Source organism: Aethalodelphis obliquidens, unplaced genomic scaffold (genome assembly GCF_003676395.1).
Source record: "Aethalodelphis obliquidens isolate GAN/ISIS:26980383/991018 unplaced genomic scaffold, ASM367639v1 scaffold95, whole genome shotgun sequence".
NCBI lineage: Eukaryota > Metazoa > Chordata > Mammalia > Artiodactyla > Delphinidae > Aethalodelphis > Aethalodelphis obliquidens.
In genome coordinates, this window is record NW_020838039.1 from 3066339 (window position 1) to 3081461 (window position 15123).

Consider the following 15123-nt stretch of genomic DNA (forward strand, 5'->3'; position numbering starts at 1 on the left):
TCACTCATTATCTCAATATGAAATAACAAATAAATGTAGAACACTTTTTAAATGTCTAATATGAACATTGTTCGTTAATTTTTTATTGTAATATATCATGAAGCATAAAGCCATGTTTTGCTCTACCACTGAAAAACACTTGTTGACGTTGATGTGAGCAAGCAAAACAATAGACCAGTTTCACCAGCACTTTAAAATTCTCAGACTATAAGCTGTGCTAAGAAGTGAGTTTTTTGAGAAAGACATTAAATTGTTCACTATCAGAGTTTTCTGAATGATTTTCATATCTCTAAGTCCACCTGTTAATATTATGTCTAATTTTGAAAAATCAAAAACATCATTTTAAAAATCAAATCTGGTTTAGTCAAAGATAATTTTTATTGATCTTATGAAATAACTAATAATGGAAAATGGTTAATTTAATTAAAAATACGACCTGGAGGGAATATGTATGCATGCACTCATCAAAATTATTAAATTATATAAAGATGCAAAATAATGTAAGACCACTTATGACCTATTAAGTGAAAACAGAAAAAAATTCAACATGTGTACTATGTTTACAGTTATTAAAACTATATATGTTTGGATAAAGGCTGGGAACAAATATTTAAAAATGAAACATTGGTAATCATGAGTAATTTTTAAAATTACATTTTAAGTCTAAATATTATTTTTATAATTATTGAAAACTGGATCACAAATTGCATGTTGTTTCCATTTAGGTGAGTATAGGAAACAAAAAACTGGGGGAAAACCTAAGTTTTCCTGATTCCTCTGTGGCTCTTGCATCTCATATCCAATTCAAACCATCAGCAAGTTCTGTCATTTCTATTACAAAACCTTCACAAATCCATCCACATTTTCCACCCCTGGACTTCTCCTAGGGTGATACTGAGTGTAGCTCAGAGGATGAGGATTCAGAAACTCCGAGGAAGAACACTCACACTGCAGCCACCACCAATGAGTACCTCCTGACTGATCCTTGCTCAGTGGATGATTAATGGCTCAAAATTGCAAGTCCTGAACAAAGTGAAATATTTGCTCCTAGAAGTCTTTAATAAGTTGCAAAAGCAGTTCCTTTCATAATATCTCAGCCCCAGAAACAAAAATTAGGATTATAAAGCATTTTAAATAGTGCACTGCCATATGTCCTGTGAGTGAAGAATTACCATTCTTTGTATGCAGGCATGCTGCATGGAATTGATACAAGGGAACAGTATTTGCATTTGTACTGTCTTAGAATATTATTTAAGTTTTATGTTGTTTGTAAATCTGTGGACAAAAGAGGGTTTCCTTACTCCTTTTACTCTCTGGGTTCATGGCAGGGAAGGGGGTACTCCAACTGCTTCTACCCCTTTCTATTTCTGTAACCCAGTCTGCTAGGAGCATCAGCTTAATCTGTCGCCTAGAGCAAGCAAAACCCAGTGCAAGATTCTTGTACAGCTCTAAGGTTTGCTTTTTTTGTGCTACAGTGTCCATTTTGAAAATGTCTAATTTCGTTCTTTTTTATGGCTGAGCAATATTCCATATTTGTACCACATCTTCTCGAAATTGGGTCATTTGTAGAGACGTGGATGGATCTAGAGACTGTCATAGAGTGAAGTTAAGTCAGAAATAGAAAAACAAATATCGTATATGTGGAACCTAGAAAAATGGTACAGATGAACCGGATTGCAGGGCAGAAATAGACACAGATGTAGAGAACAAATGTATGGACACCAAGCGGGGAAAGTGGCCGGGGTGGTGGTGGTGGGATGAATTGGGAGATTGGGATTGACATATATACACTACTATGTATAAAATGGATAGCTAATAAGAAACTGCTATATAAAAAATAAATAAAATAAAATTCAAAAAATAGAAAAAAGAAAATGCCTATACAGTCTCAGTGACCATTCTCTCCCAGTACAAAGTTCAAATAGGATCAACTAGGTTTTATAATTGTCATTCCTCATGGTCAAATAGCAGTTCAAATAGAAGAGGATGGTTATTGAGCAAAAAGAAAACAACACTCTTATAACTACACCCTAAGGTTTCCCTATCCCCCAAGTCTTCTCTACTCAACAGCAGGCTACTATTTTGCTTAAAATCTTTTAATATATTTTCCATTACTTTTAGAGAAGACCCAAATTCTTTCCAGAAACATCCAAGAAGCTGTATGTTCCCAGGCCTGTCTATCTTCCTCTCCTGTCACTTTCCCTCTTGCTCACTAAGCTCCAAGTTCACTAAACTTTTTTCACCTCAGCGCCTTTGTATATGCTCTTGCCTCCACCTGGAACATCCTCTGCACATAGATGCTCCTACAAGGATAACTTCTGCTTAACCTTCAAGTGGTTAATGGTCACACTACCTAAAGTCAGTCTAGAGAACCATGTTATCTAGAAATTTAGAATTCTTATTTAGATTCTGAGGGAATTCTTAACTTCACAGGCTAATTGTAAATGCTCAGTTTGCACTTGACAAAGGAGCTTGACCTAGGAATATGCATTATTAGTAGAAAAGGCCTCCTTAAGGATTAACACTTTCATAGTATTCAACTTCTCAGTTGGAACCTTTTCTCCTTCATGTAGTCCTTTCTGACATATGATGGACTCCTTCACCTGATTATCATTATACAGCTTGTGGGGACTACTTCTTATTCATTGTTGTATTTCCATAATTCACTGTGTATAGTATTAACAATAATGATTATTATATTACAATAATATAATCATAACATCATAACAAGTGCTTATATAAGGTTTACTACAGGAACCAGGCACTGTTCTAAGTACTTGACGTATATTAACTCATTGATTGATGTGAGGATTGGCCACGTCAACCCAGTAAGGTGGGCACTCCTATTATCCCCATGGTACAGATGAGAAAACTAGAAGCTCAGAAATTGTTGACCAAGTTTTCATTCAGCTAGTGATGAAACTGGGTCTCAAACCCAAGGAGTCTGCTATTAGCAACATACTAAATACGTATTCAATACTGAAAGAACAAAAGAATGAAATAATTGATCATTTCTTTGAGGGAATTCTATTGTCTTCTGAAGATTTTGCATGAAAATTGTTGGACTGATTTTTCTAAGGCTTTGACTAAGTCTGTCCTAGATTCCTTCGGTGACACTAAATAACCTATAAATTGTGTTGATTATTCTGCTATATTGTTCATTTCTAAAATTCATCATCTTTTGCTTCATGGGTAACAACTTCTCTTATGGCACAACCTTCCAAGGGAACGTGTGGATTATTTTACCCCAAATCTGGATAGCATTATGGAAAAACTATATACTTCTTTTATTTACACTATATAGTTGAGTATAATGTCTCTGATTGATAAGTAAGAAACATGGGAATTAGTGTAGTGGAAAGACTATAAGATTTGGAGCCAAAAAGTCTGGATTTTTCTATTCTTTTTTCTCCATTGCTAGCCACATGACCTTCAATGACTGCTTTGATATCTTTAAGCTTCAATTTTCTCACACGTAAAGAGAGGAAAACAATGCCTAACATTTAAGGCATTATGAAGCGTAATGACTATCAAAGAAATACAGAGAAAATATTTTCTTTGTCAAGGCTACCTAAAGTCAGTCCAGAGAACCATGTTATCTAGAAACTTAGAATTCTTATTCAGATTCTCTGAGGGAATTCTTAACTTCACACAGCAAGACATCACACAGCGCTGGAAGATAGTCCACATCTACTTCATTTCTTGTCCAGTGAATGATGGAGGAAGAAAGATGAATAGACTATCAGAAAATTTGTTCTGGTTCTTTTGAACTGGTCTTGTTTCACAATTAAAATATCAAATTCTGAGAATAAGTCTCAAGTTCTATGGATTAGGCACATCTATGACAGACCACTATGAGTCAATGATTTCTTAACCACAAATTAAAGCAAATGGATACCAAGTGACAAAAGAATACTTTACAATTATATTAAAGAATACCAAGTCATTAAGGAAGGGGGTTGTGCTTTAGTAGAATAAGCCCTAGTCTTAGAATTGGAATGCCTGGGTTTGAATTCTGGTTGTGTGATTAATAGCTGTGAGAATTTCATCTAAAAATTGAACACCTCTGAAACTGTTTCCTTCACTCTGAAACTGTTTCCTTCACTCTAACATGGTCATATTTACCCACAAGACTGTTATGACTATTAAATATGATAGTGAATTTAAAAACACAATACCTGGCTAATATGCTAAATGAGTCAGCCAAGATTAGGGGAATTGGCTGCTGAATTGAAGCCATTTTATGACTAAGGAATTGGATTGTTCTCATAAAATGTAGAATGCCAGTCATGGCTTAGATGTATAATAAATACTGTGGAATTAAAGTGTCCCACACAGAAAGTCACTTCCATGATATCTGCCAATTACCTAGTTCATTTGTAGCCATTTTTAGCATTTTAATTTCAGAAATAGAATATAAACATAATAATTTTCATCATCCAGTGTTCTGAATGCACATATGTGACATAGTTGTAAACTCCTTTTAGGAAGGTTAATTTCTATTGGTAATTTTTTTAAAAACAAAGAATTTTAATATTTTCTATTTTAGGACATTGTAACTGGGTATACTGTTAAAAACCAACATGCCTGAAAGAAGGAAATTGAGTGACAGATATTGGAAAGCTCCCCCAAGGACACAATAATTAAGTTCTAGGAGGCAAGGGTGACTACATTTACAGCAAGAAAAATAAAACTAATTTTTTGAAAATAATTAAAATATATCAAACCAGCAGGAATTTTGCAAGCTGAAACATAATTATTTTTCTAGTTCATAAATCACAAGCTATATCCTTCTTATTAAAATCTCAGAGGACAGGGCTTCCCTGGTGGCGCAGTGGTTGGGAGTCCGCCTGCCGATGCAGGGGACACGGGTTCATGCCCCGGTCCGGGAAGATCCCACATACCGTGGAGCGGCTGAGCCCATGAGCCATGGCCGCTGAGTCTGCATGTCCAGAGCCTGTGCTCTGCAATGGGAGAGGCCACAACAGTGAGAGGCCCGCGTACCGCAAAAAAAAAGAAAAAAAAAATCTCAGAGGACAAAAGTAACAGTTTTCACTTCCATAACGTATTTGGTTTTAGGATTTATGATAGTAAATGCAATGTTACATCTTTGGTCTTGATTGCTTAAAATTGTCCATTCAGCCATTGGTTTTGACTCTAGTGTATCTATTTGCAAAACTCCAATGTAAAACACATATTTAGATATTCCCATCATCTGTGTTCTCAAAGGACATGCAGTGCAATTCATTTTACCTGTGTGAATCTTTTCATTTGTTCCTAAGCTAGTTTTAAGTGACTAATGTGCCCATGTACCTCAAACTCAGTGCAAAATATATTAAACTAATTTTAAACTATAATTGAGTATCTGAGAATAACATGCACTATACAATAAGAGGTCAGAGTGACAGAGGGAAAGGTACCTTGTTCAGGACTTTTCAGGGACCTCTGTAAGACACAACTGACAAAAGTTTACCTATCCTTCTACATGGCATGGGATCAGGAGTTTCTACCTTTAGAATAGCTAGCTTAAAGTTCTGTTTCTGGAGATAATCTGTAAATGCATATATATATTGCCTAGGATAGGTACTAACAAATCAGCATAAAGCATATTTAGCTGATGTCCCTAAGGGAATTTAGGCATTCAGGCTATCAAAAAATATTCAAACATCAGTCACTTTTCTATGCATTAATTATACAACAGTGAACAAAGTACAGTTACATCCCTTCCCTCGTAGAGCTTACATTCCAGTTGGGGAAAACATATGAAATAAATAAGTAAAATGTATAGTATAATAGATGGCAATAAGTTCCATGGACAAAAATAAAGCAGAAATGGATGAAGTATAGTTGCAGGAAGAGGACTGCAATTTTTTAAAAGGTTGGTGTGATCAGGTTCACTGAGAAGATGACATTTGATCAAAGATCTCTGACATTTGACATGTGAGTATTCAGTGCATCATCATCGTACAAACCACTGCCACTATGGCAGGTAACATCTTCATTATCAGCTTTTGTAGAGTCATTACAAGTAAAACACATTTTTATAACTAATATTGGATTTATTCTTTGAGGTATTTTTTCCTATTAATTTTATATGTGAAATAATGAAGTGACAAGTACTTAAATGACCTGTTCAATGTCACGCTCTTGTGAGAGGTTAGCTAGGATTGGACTTCAGGTCATTTGACCTTCAAACTTGCATAGTTATTACTATACCATGGTGAATATGGTGGTGTGTCACCACAGCCGAATGTGGGTATTAGGTGCCAAACTCAGCTAAGGGACACCAAAAGGAAAAGCAAAAGAATGTTGGGTAATTTTGCCCAATTTGCTATTTTGCTATGATTTGGTTGTATTTGACTTCATGAATGTCTCAATAATTCAGTAGAGATTATGCAAAGTACACTTTATAAAATGCTTATTATAATAATTAAATCCAATTTCACAGTTATTTCTTACCCTGTTTACCCAACCTTGTGACCTTGGACCTAACTAGACTGCCTGTCTCCTCCCACCCCATCCCTACTTCATTTTTAAGAGAAATGTCCTTCAAGTGTAAATGTTTAGCTCTATTCCCACTATCATGAAATTTCTTCCCAATTCCTCAGTTTCAGTTAGAATTTATTTCTCCCACCCTTATACTCTCAACCCAGTTGCTTAACTTAATCAGATTTTAATGTATGTCTATCTCTTCCATTGAGTTACGAATATTTATATGGCAGGATCAATTATTTTTCATCTTTTCATGCTATATAGATCTGCATAAAAAGCTTTACTAATAATGGTATATTTTAAACAAATGTTGGTTGAATTGAAATCCAATTACAACTATAGAAAACAACCTCATTTCACCACCTAGACACTAAACTGCAGAGCAGTATGGCCAGATCACTGTCTACTTGTTTCTCATATATTTTTGCAGTGACTAACCAGCATACAAAGAGGATGAATAAATCAGAGATTACCAAAAAATTCATGATATTTAAAATTATAAACTAGTCAAATAGTGGCATTTGCAGATAGCTTATAAAATGAAGGTCTATGAATTTATAATTATTTAATCCTAAAATGATGCATCTTTGAAAAATGACTTTTGAAGTAAAGTGAAATAAAGACTGTAGCTCTAAGCTGAACTAGTATAAGAAATAATGGTACAGACTTTTTCCAAATTCATATTATCAAAAAGAAGTGAAAACTGAACAAAAGGCATGAATTAGTGGCGCATCATTTTTCTACAACTTAATGGCTTTGCATCAATTAAATGGAAATCTTTGAAAATCTGTGTTTTAGAATAGAATTAACATCTATTAATAGAATAGAATTAACATCTATGAAATAAAATTAACATCTATGGTTTAATATATTATATAAACAATCAAACATTAACACACTCACCTATAACACAGATTCATAATATATTTTGAAATCTCCATAGAACTAGGCTGATAATTTCAAAGCCATTTAAAATCTGTCTTCATTCTCAATGGTGAAAAACTGAAAGTATTTCCTCTAAGATGAGGAACAAGACAAGGGTGACCATTCTCACTGCTATTATTCAACATAGCTTTGGAAGTTTTAGCCACAGCAATCAGAGAAGAAAAAGAAATAAAAGGAATCCAAATTGGAAAAGAAGAGGTAAAACTGTCTGTTTGCATATGACATGATACTATAAATAGAAAATCCTAAAGATGCCACCAGAAAACTAATAATCAATGAATTTGGTAAAGTAGCAGGATACAAATTTAATGCACAGAAATCTCTTGCATTCCTATACACTAACAATGGAAAATCAGAAAGACAAATTAAGGAAACACTCCCATTTACCACTGCAACAAAAAGAATAAAATACCTAGAAATAAACCTACCTAAGGAGACAAAAGACCTGTATGCAGAAAACTATAAGACACTGATGAAAGAAATTAAAGATGATACAAACAGATGGAAAGATATATCATGTTATTGTGCTGGAAAATCAACATTGTGAAAATGACTATACTACCCAAAGCAATCTACAGATTCAATGCAATCCCTATCAAACTACCACTGGCATTTTTCACAGAACTAGAACAAAAATCTTAAAATTTGCATGGAAACACAAAAGACCCCAAATAGCCAAAGAAATCTTGAGAAAGAAAAACATAGCTGGAGGAATCAGGCTCCCTGACTTCAAACTATACTACAAAGCTACAGTAATCAAGACAGTATGGTACTGGCACAAAAACAGAAATATAGATCAATGGAACAGGATAGAAATCTCAGAGATAAACCCACACATATATGGTCACCTTATCTGTGACAAAGGAGGCAAGAATATACAGTGAAGAAAAGACAGCCTCTTTAATAATTGGTAATAATAAGTGTCAGGAAATGGTGGTGCCATGGAAAACTGGACAGCGACAGTCCAGTAAGTGGTGCCAGGAAAACTGGACAGCGACATGCAAAAGAATGAAATTAGAACACTTCCTAACACCATACACAAAAATAAACTCAAAATGGATTAAAGACCTAAATGTAAGGCCAGACACTATAAAACTCTTAGAGGAAAATATAGGCAGAACACTCTATGACGTAAATCACAGCAAGATCCTTTTTGACCCACCTCCTAGAGAAATGGAAATAAAAACAAAAATAAACAAATAGGACCTAATGAAACCTAAAAGCCTTTGCACAGCAAAGGAAACTATAAACAAGATGAAAAGACAGCCCTCAGAATGGGAGAAAATATTTGCAAGTGAAGCAACTGACAAAGGATTAATCTCCAAAATATACAAGCAGCTCATGCAGCTCAATATCAAAAAAACAAACAACCCAATTCAAAACTGGGCAGACCTAAATAGACATTTCTCCAAAGAAGACATACAGATTGCCAAGAAACACATGAAAATATGCTCAACATCACTAATCATTATAGAAATGCAAATCAAAACCACAATGAAGTATCACCTCACACTGGTCAGAATGGTCATCACCAAAATATCTACAAACAATAAATGCTGGAGAGGGTGTGGAGAAAAGGGAACCCTCCTGCACTGTTGGTGGGAATGTAAATTGATACAGCCATTATTGATAACAGTATGGAGGTTCCTTAAAAAACTAAAAATAGAACTACCATATGACCCAGCAATCCCACTACTGGGCATATACCCTGAGAAAATCACAATTCAAAAATGTACATGGGGCTTCCCTGGTGGCACAGTGGTTGAGAGTCCACCTGCTGATTCAGGGGACATGGTTTCGTGCCCAGGTCTGGGAAGATCCCACATGCCATGGAGTGGCTAGGCCCATGAGCCATGGCCGCTGAGCCTGCACATCCGGAGCCTGTGCTCCGCAACGGGAGAGGGCACAACAGTGAGAGGTCCGTGTACCGCAAAAAAAAAAAAAAAAGATACATGTACCATAATGTTCATTACAGTACTATTTATAATAGCCAGGACATGGAAGCAACCTAAATGTCCATTGACAGATGAATGGATAAAGAAGATGTGACACATATATACAATGGAATATTACTCAGCCATAAAAAGGAATGAAACTGAGTTTTTTATAATGAGGTGGATGGACCTTCAGTCTGTCATACAGAGTGAAGTAAGTCAGAAAGAGAAAAAGAAATAGCATATGCTAACGCATATATATGGAATCTAAAAAAAGAGTACTCATGAACCCAGTGGCAGGACAGGAATAAAAACATAGACATAGAGAACGGACTTGAGGACACAGGGGGGGAAGAGGAAGCTGGGACGTAGGGAGAGAGTAGCACTGACATATATACACTACCGAATGTGAAATAGATAGCTAGTGGGAAGCAGCAGCATAGCACATGGAGGTCAGCTCGGTGCTTTGTGACCACCTAGAGGGGTGGGATAGGGAGAATGGGAGGGAGGTGCAAGAGGGAGGGGATATGTGGATGTATGTATACATATAGCTGTTTCACTTTGTTGTACAGCAGAAACTTGTAAAGCAATTATATTCCAATAAAGATGTTAAAAAAAATAAAAGAGATCATTGGGAGCCTCTAGAAGCTGTAAGAGGACAGCCTTGCTGATACCTTGATGTTAGCTCTTTAATACTCATTTTGGACTTCTGACCTCCAGAACTGTAAGAAAATAAATTCGTGCTGTTTTAAACCAAAAAATAAATAAATAAAATAAAATAAAAATTGTCTTGTACAGATTCTTCAAAAATCTCTCAGTGGGGTGAAGGTGGAAAGGTTTCCACACACTAGGAAGCCCCTTCGCGGGCGGAGACTGCAGGTGGCGGAGGGGGAAAGCTTCGGAGCCGCGGAGGAGAGCACAGTAACAGAGGTGCGGGGGGCAAAATGGAGAGATTCCCGCACAGAGGATCGGTGCCGACCGGCACTCACCAGCCCGAGAGGCTTGTCTGCTACCCCGCTAGGGCGGGCGGGGCTGGGAGAGGACTGGGGTTGGAAGCGTGAACACAGCCTGCAGGGATTAGTGCACCACGGCTGGCCGGGAGGGAGTCAGGGGAAAAGTCTGGACGTGCCGAAGAGGCAAGAGACTTTTTCTTCCCTCTTTGTTTCCTGGTGTGCAAGGAGAGGGGATTAAGAGCGCTGCTTAAAGAAGCTCCAGAGACGGGCGCAAGCTGCGGCTAAAAGCGCAGACACCAGAGACAGGCATGAGATGCTAAGGCTGCTGCTGCCGCCACCAAGAAGCCTGTGTGCAAGCACAGGTCACTCCACACCCCCCTTCTGGAGAGCCTGTGCGGCCCGCCACTGCCAGAGTCCCGGGAACCAGGGACAACTCCCCCGGGAGAACGCACGGCACGCCTCAGGCTGGTGCAATGTCACGCCGGCCTCTGCCGCAGCAGGCTCGCCCCGCACTCCGTGCCCCTCCCTCCCCCCGGCTTGAGTGAGCCAGAGCCCCCGAATCAGCGCCTCCTTTAACCCCGTCCTGTCTGAAGGAAAAACAGACGCCCTCCGGCGACCTACACACAGAGGTGGGGCCAAATCCAAAGCTGAGCCCCTGGGAGCTGTGAGAACAAAGAAGAGAAAGGGAAATCTCTCCCAGCAGCCTCAGAAGCAGCGGATTAAAGCTCCACAATCAAGTTGATGTACCCCGCATCTGTGGAATACATGAATAGACAACCAATCATCCCAAATTAAGGAGGTGGACTTTGAGAGCAAGATTTATGATTTTTTCCCCTTTTCCTTTTTTTGTGAGTGTGTATGTGTACGCTTCTGTGTGAGACTTTGTCAGGATAGCTTTGCTTCCACCATTTGTCCGAGGGTTCTATCCGTCAGTTTTTTTTTTAAATTTTTTTCTTAATAATTACTTTTTATTTTAATAACTTTATTTTATTTTACTATATCTTCATTCTTTCCTTCCTTCCTTCCCTCCTTTAGACAACGAATCATTACAAATTGAGGAGGTGGACTTTGAGAGCAAGATTTATGATTTTTTTCCCCTTTTCCTCTTTTTGTGAGTGTGTATGTGTATGCTTCTATGTGAGATTTTGTCTGTATAGCTTTGTTTCCACCATTTGTCCTAGGACTCTATCCATCCGTTTTTCTTTTTCTCTTAATAATTTTTTCATTTTAATAACTTTATTATATTTTATCTTACTTTATTTTATTTTACTTTATCTTCTTTCTTTCTTTTTTTCCTTCCTCCCTCCCACCCTCCTTCCCTCCCTCCTTTCTTTCTTTCTTTCTACTTCTACTAATTCTTTCTTTCTACTATTTCTCCCTTTTATTCTGAGTCATGTGGATGAAAGGCTCTTGGTGCTGCAGCCAGGGTCAGTGCTGTGCCTCTGAGGTGGGAGAGCCAATTTCAGGACACTGGTCCACAAGACACCTCCCAGCTACACATAATATCAAATGGTGAATATCTCCCAGAGATCTCAATCTCAACACCAGCACCCAGCTTCACTCAATGACCAGCAAGCTACAGTGCTGAACATCCTATGCCAAACAACTAGCAAGACAGGAACACAACCCCACCCATTAGCAGAGAGGCTGCCTAAAATCATAATAAGTCCACAGACACCCCAAAACACAACACCACACGTGGACCTGCCCACCAGAAAGACAAGTTCCAGCCTCATCCACCAGAACACAGGCACTAGTCCTCTCCACCAGGAAGCCTACACAACCCACTGAACCAACCTTAGCAACTGGGGACAGACACCAAAAACAACGGGAACTACAAACCTGCAGCCTGCAAAAAGGAGACCACAAACACAGTAAGATAAGCAAAATGAGAAGACAGAAGAACACACAGCAGATGAAGGAGCAAGATAAAAACCCACCAGACCAAACAAATGAAGAGGAAATAGGCAGTCTACCTGAAAAAGAATTCAGAATAATGATAGTAAAGATGATCCACAATCTTGGAAATAGAATAGACAAAATGCAAGAAACATTTAACAAGGACCTAGAAGAACTAAAGATGAAACAAACAATGATGAACAACACAATAAATGAAATGAAAAATACTCTAGATGGCATCAATAGCAGAATAACTGAGACAGAAGAACGGATAAGTGACCTGGAAGATAAAATAGTGGAAATAACTACTGCAGAGCAGAATAAAGAAAAAAGAATGAAAAGAACTGAGGACAGTCTCAGAGACTTCTGGGACAACATTAAACCCACCAACATTCGAATTATAGGGGTTCCAGAAGAAGAAGAGAAAAAGAAAGGTACTGAGAAAATATTTGAAGAGATTATAGTTGAAAACTTCCCTAATATGGGAAAGGAAATAGTTAATCAAGTCCAGGAAGCACAGAGAGCCCCATAAAGGATAAATCCAAGAGAAATATGCCAAGACATATATTAATCAAACTGTCAAAAATTAAATTAAAAGAAAACATATTAAAAGCAGCAAGGGAAAAACAACAAATAACACACAAGGGAATCCCCATAAGGTTAACAGCTGATCTTTCAGCAGAAACTCTGCAAGCCAGAAGGGACTGGCAGGACATATTTAAAGTGATGAAGGAGGAAAACCTGCAATCAAGATTACTCTACCCAGCAAGGATCTCATTCAGATTTGATGGAGAAATTAAAACCTTTACAGACAAGCAAAAGCTGAGAGAGTTCAGCACCACCAAACCAGCTCTACAACAACTGCTAAAGGAACTTCTCTAGGCAAGAAACACAAGAGAAGGAAAAGACCTACAATAACGAACCCCAAACAATTTAGAAAATGGGAATAGGAACATACATATCAATAATTACCTTAAATGTAAATGGATTAAATGCTCCCACCAAAAGACACAGATTGGCTGAATAGATAAAAAAACAAGACCCATATATATGCTGTCTACAAGAGACCCACTTCAGACCTAGAGACACATACAGACTGAAAGTAAGGGGATGGAAAAAGATATTCCATGCAAATGGAAACCAAAAGAAAGCTGGAGTAGCAATTCTCATATCAGATAAAATAGACTTTAAAATAAACACTATTAGAAGAGACAAAGAAGGACACTACATAATGATCAAGGGATCGATCCAAGAAGAAGATATAACAATTGTAAATATTTATGCACCCAACATAGGAGCACCTCAATACATAAGGAAAATACTAACAGCCATAAAAGGGGAAATCGACAGTAACACATTCATAGTAGGGGACTTTAACAGCCGACTTTCACCCATGGACAGATCATCAAAAATGAAAATAAATAAGGAAACACAAGCTCTAAATGATACATTAAACAAGATTGACTTAATTGATATTTATAGGACATTCCATCCAAAAACAACAGAATACACATTTTTCTCTAGTGCTCATGGAACATTCTCCAGGATAGATCATATCTTGGGTCACAAATCAAGCCTTGGTAAATTTAAGAAAATCGAAATTGTATCAAGTATCTTTTCCGACCACAACGCTATGAGACTAGATATCAATTACAGGAAAAGATCTGTAAAAAATACTAACACATGGAGGCTAAACAATACACTACTTAATAACGAAGGGATCAGTGAAGAAATCAAAGAAGAAATTAAAAAATACATAGAAACAAATAACAATGGAGACACGATGACCCTAAATCCATGGGATGCAGCAAAAGCAGTTCAAAGAAGGAAGTTTATAGCAATACAATGCTACATTAAGAAACAGGAAACATCTCGAATAAACAACCTAACCTTGCATCTAAAGCAATTAGAGAAAGAAAAACAAAAAAATCCCAAAGTTAGCAGAAGGAAACAAATCATAAAAATCAGATTAGAAATAAATGAAAAAGAAATGAAGGAAACAATAGCAAAGATCAATAAAACTAAAAGCTGGTTCTTGAGAAGATAAACAAAATAGATAAGCCATTAGCCAGACTCATCAAGCAAAAAAGGGAGAAGACTCAAATCAATAGAATTAGAAATGAAAAAGGAGAAGTAACAACTGACACTGCAGATATACAAAAGATCAAGAGAGATTACTACAAGCAACTCTATGCCAATAAAATGGACAACCTGGAAGAAATGAAAAAATTCTTAGAAATGCACAACTTGCCCAGACTGAATCAGGAAGAAATAGAAAATATGAACAGACCAATCACAAGCACTGAAATTGAAACTGTCATTAAAAATCTTCCAACAAACAAAAGCCCAGGCCCAGATGGCTTCACAGGCAAATTCTATCAAACATGTAGAGAAGAGCTAACACCTATCCTTCTCAAACTCTTCCAAAATATAGCAGAGGGAGGAACACTCCCAAACTCATTCTACGAGGCCACCATCACCCCGATACCAAAACCAGACAAGGATGTCATAAAGAAAGAAAGCTACAGGCCAATATCACTGATGAACATAGATGCAAAAATCCTCAACAAAATACTAGCAAACAGAATCCAACAGCACATTAAAAGGATCATACACCATGATCAAGTGGGGTTTATTCCAGGAATTCAAGGATTCTTCAATATATGCAAATCAATCAATGTGATACACCATATTAACAAACTGAAGGAGAAAAACCATATGATCATCTCAATGGATGCAGAGAAAGCTTTTGACAAAATTCAACACCCATTTATGATAAAAACACTGCAGAAAGTAGGCATAGAGGGAACTTTCCTCAACATAATAAAGGCCATATATGACAAACCCACAGCCAACATCGTCCTCAGTGGTGAAAAACTGAAAGCATTTCCACTAAGATC

At 37.2% G+C, this 15123-nt stretch overlaps 1 protein-coding gene across 1 annotated transcript in view; it reads right to left on the reverse strand.

The window, feature by feature from the left end:
• The window catches only part of ARHGAP24 (Rho GTPase activating protein 24), a 506772-nt gene that overhangs the window by 327957 nt on the left and 163692 nt on the right, over positions 1-15123 (reverse strand). The window lies entirely within an intron of this gene.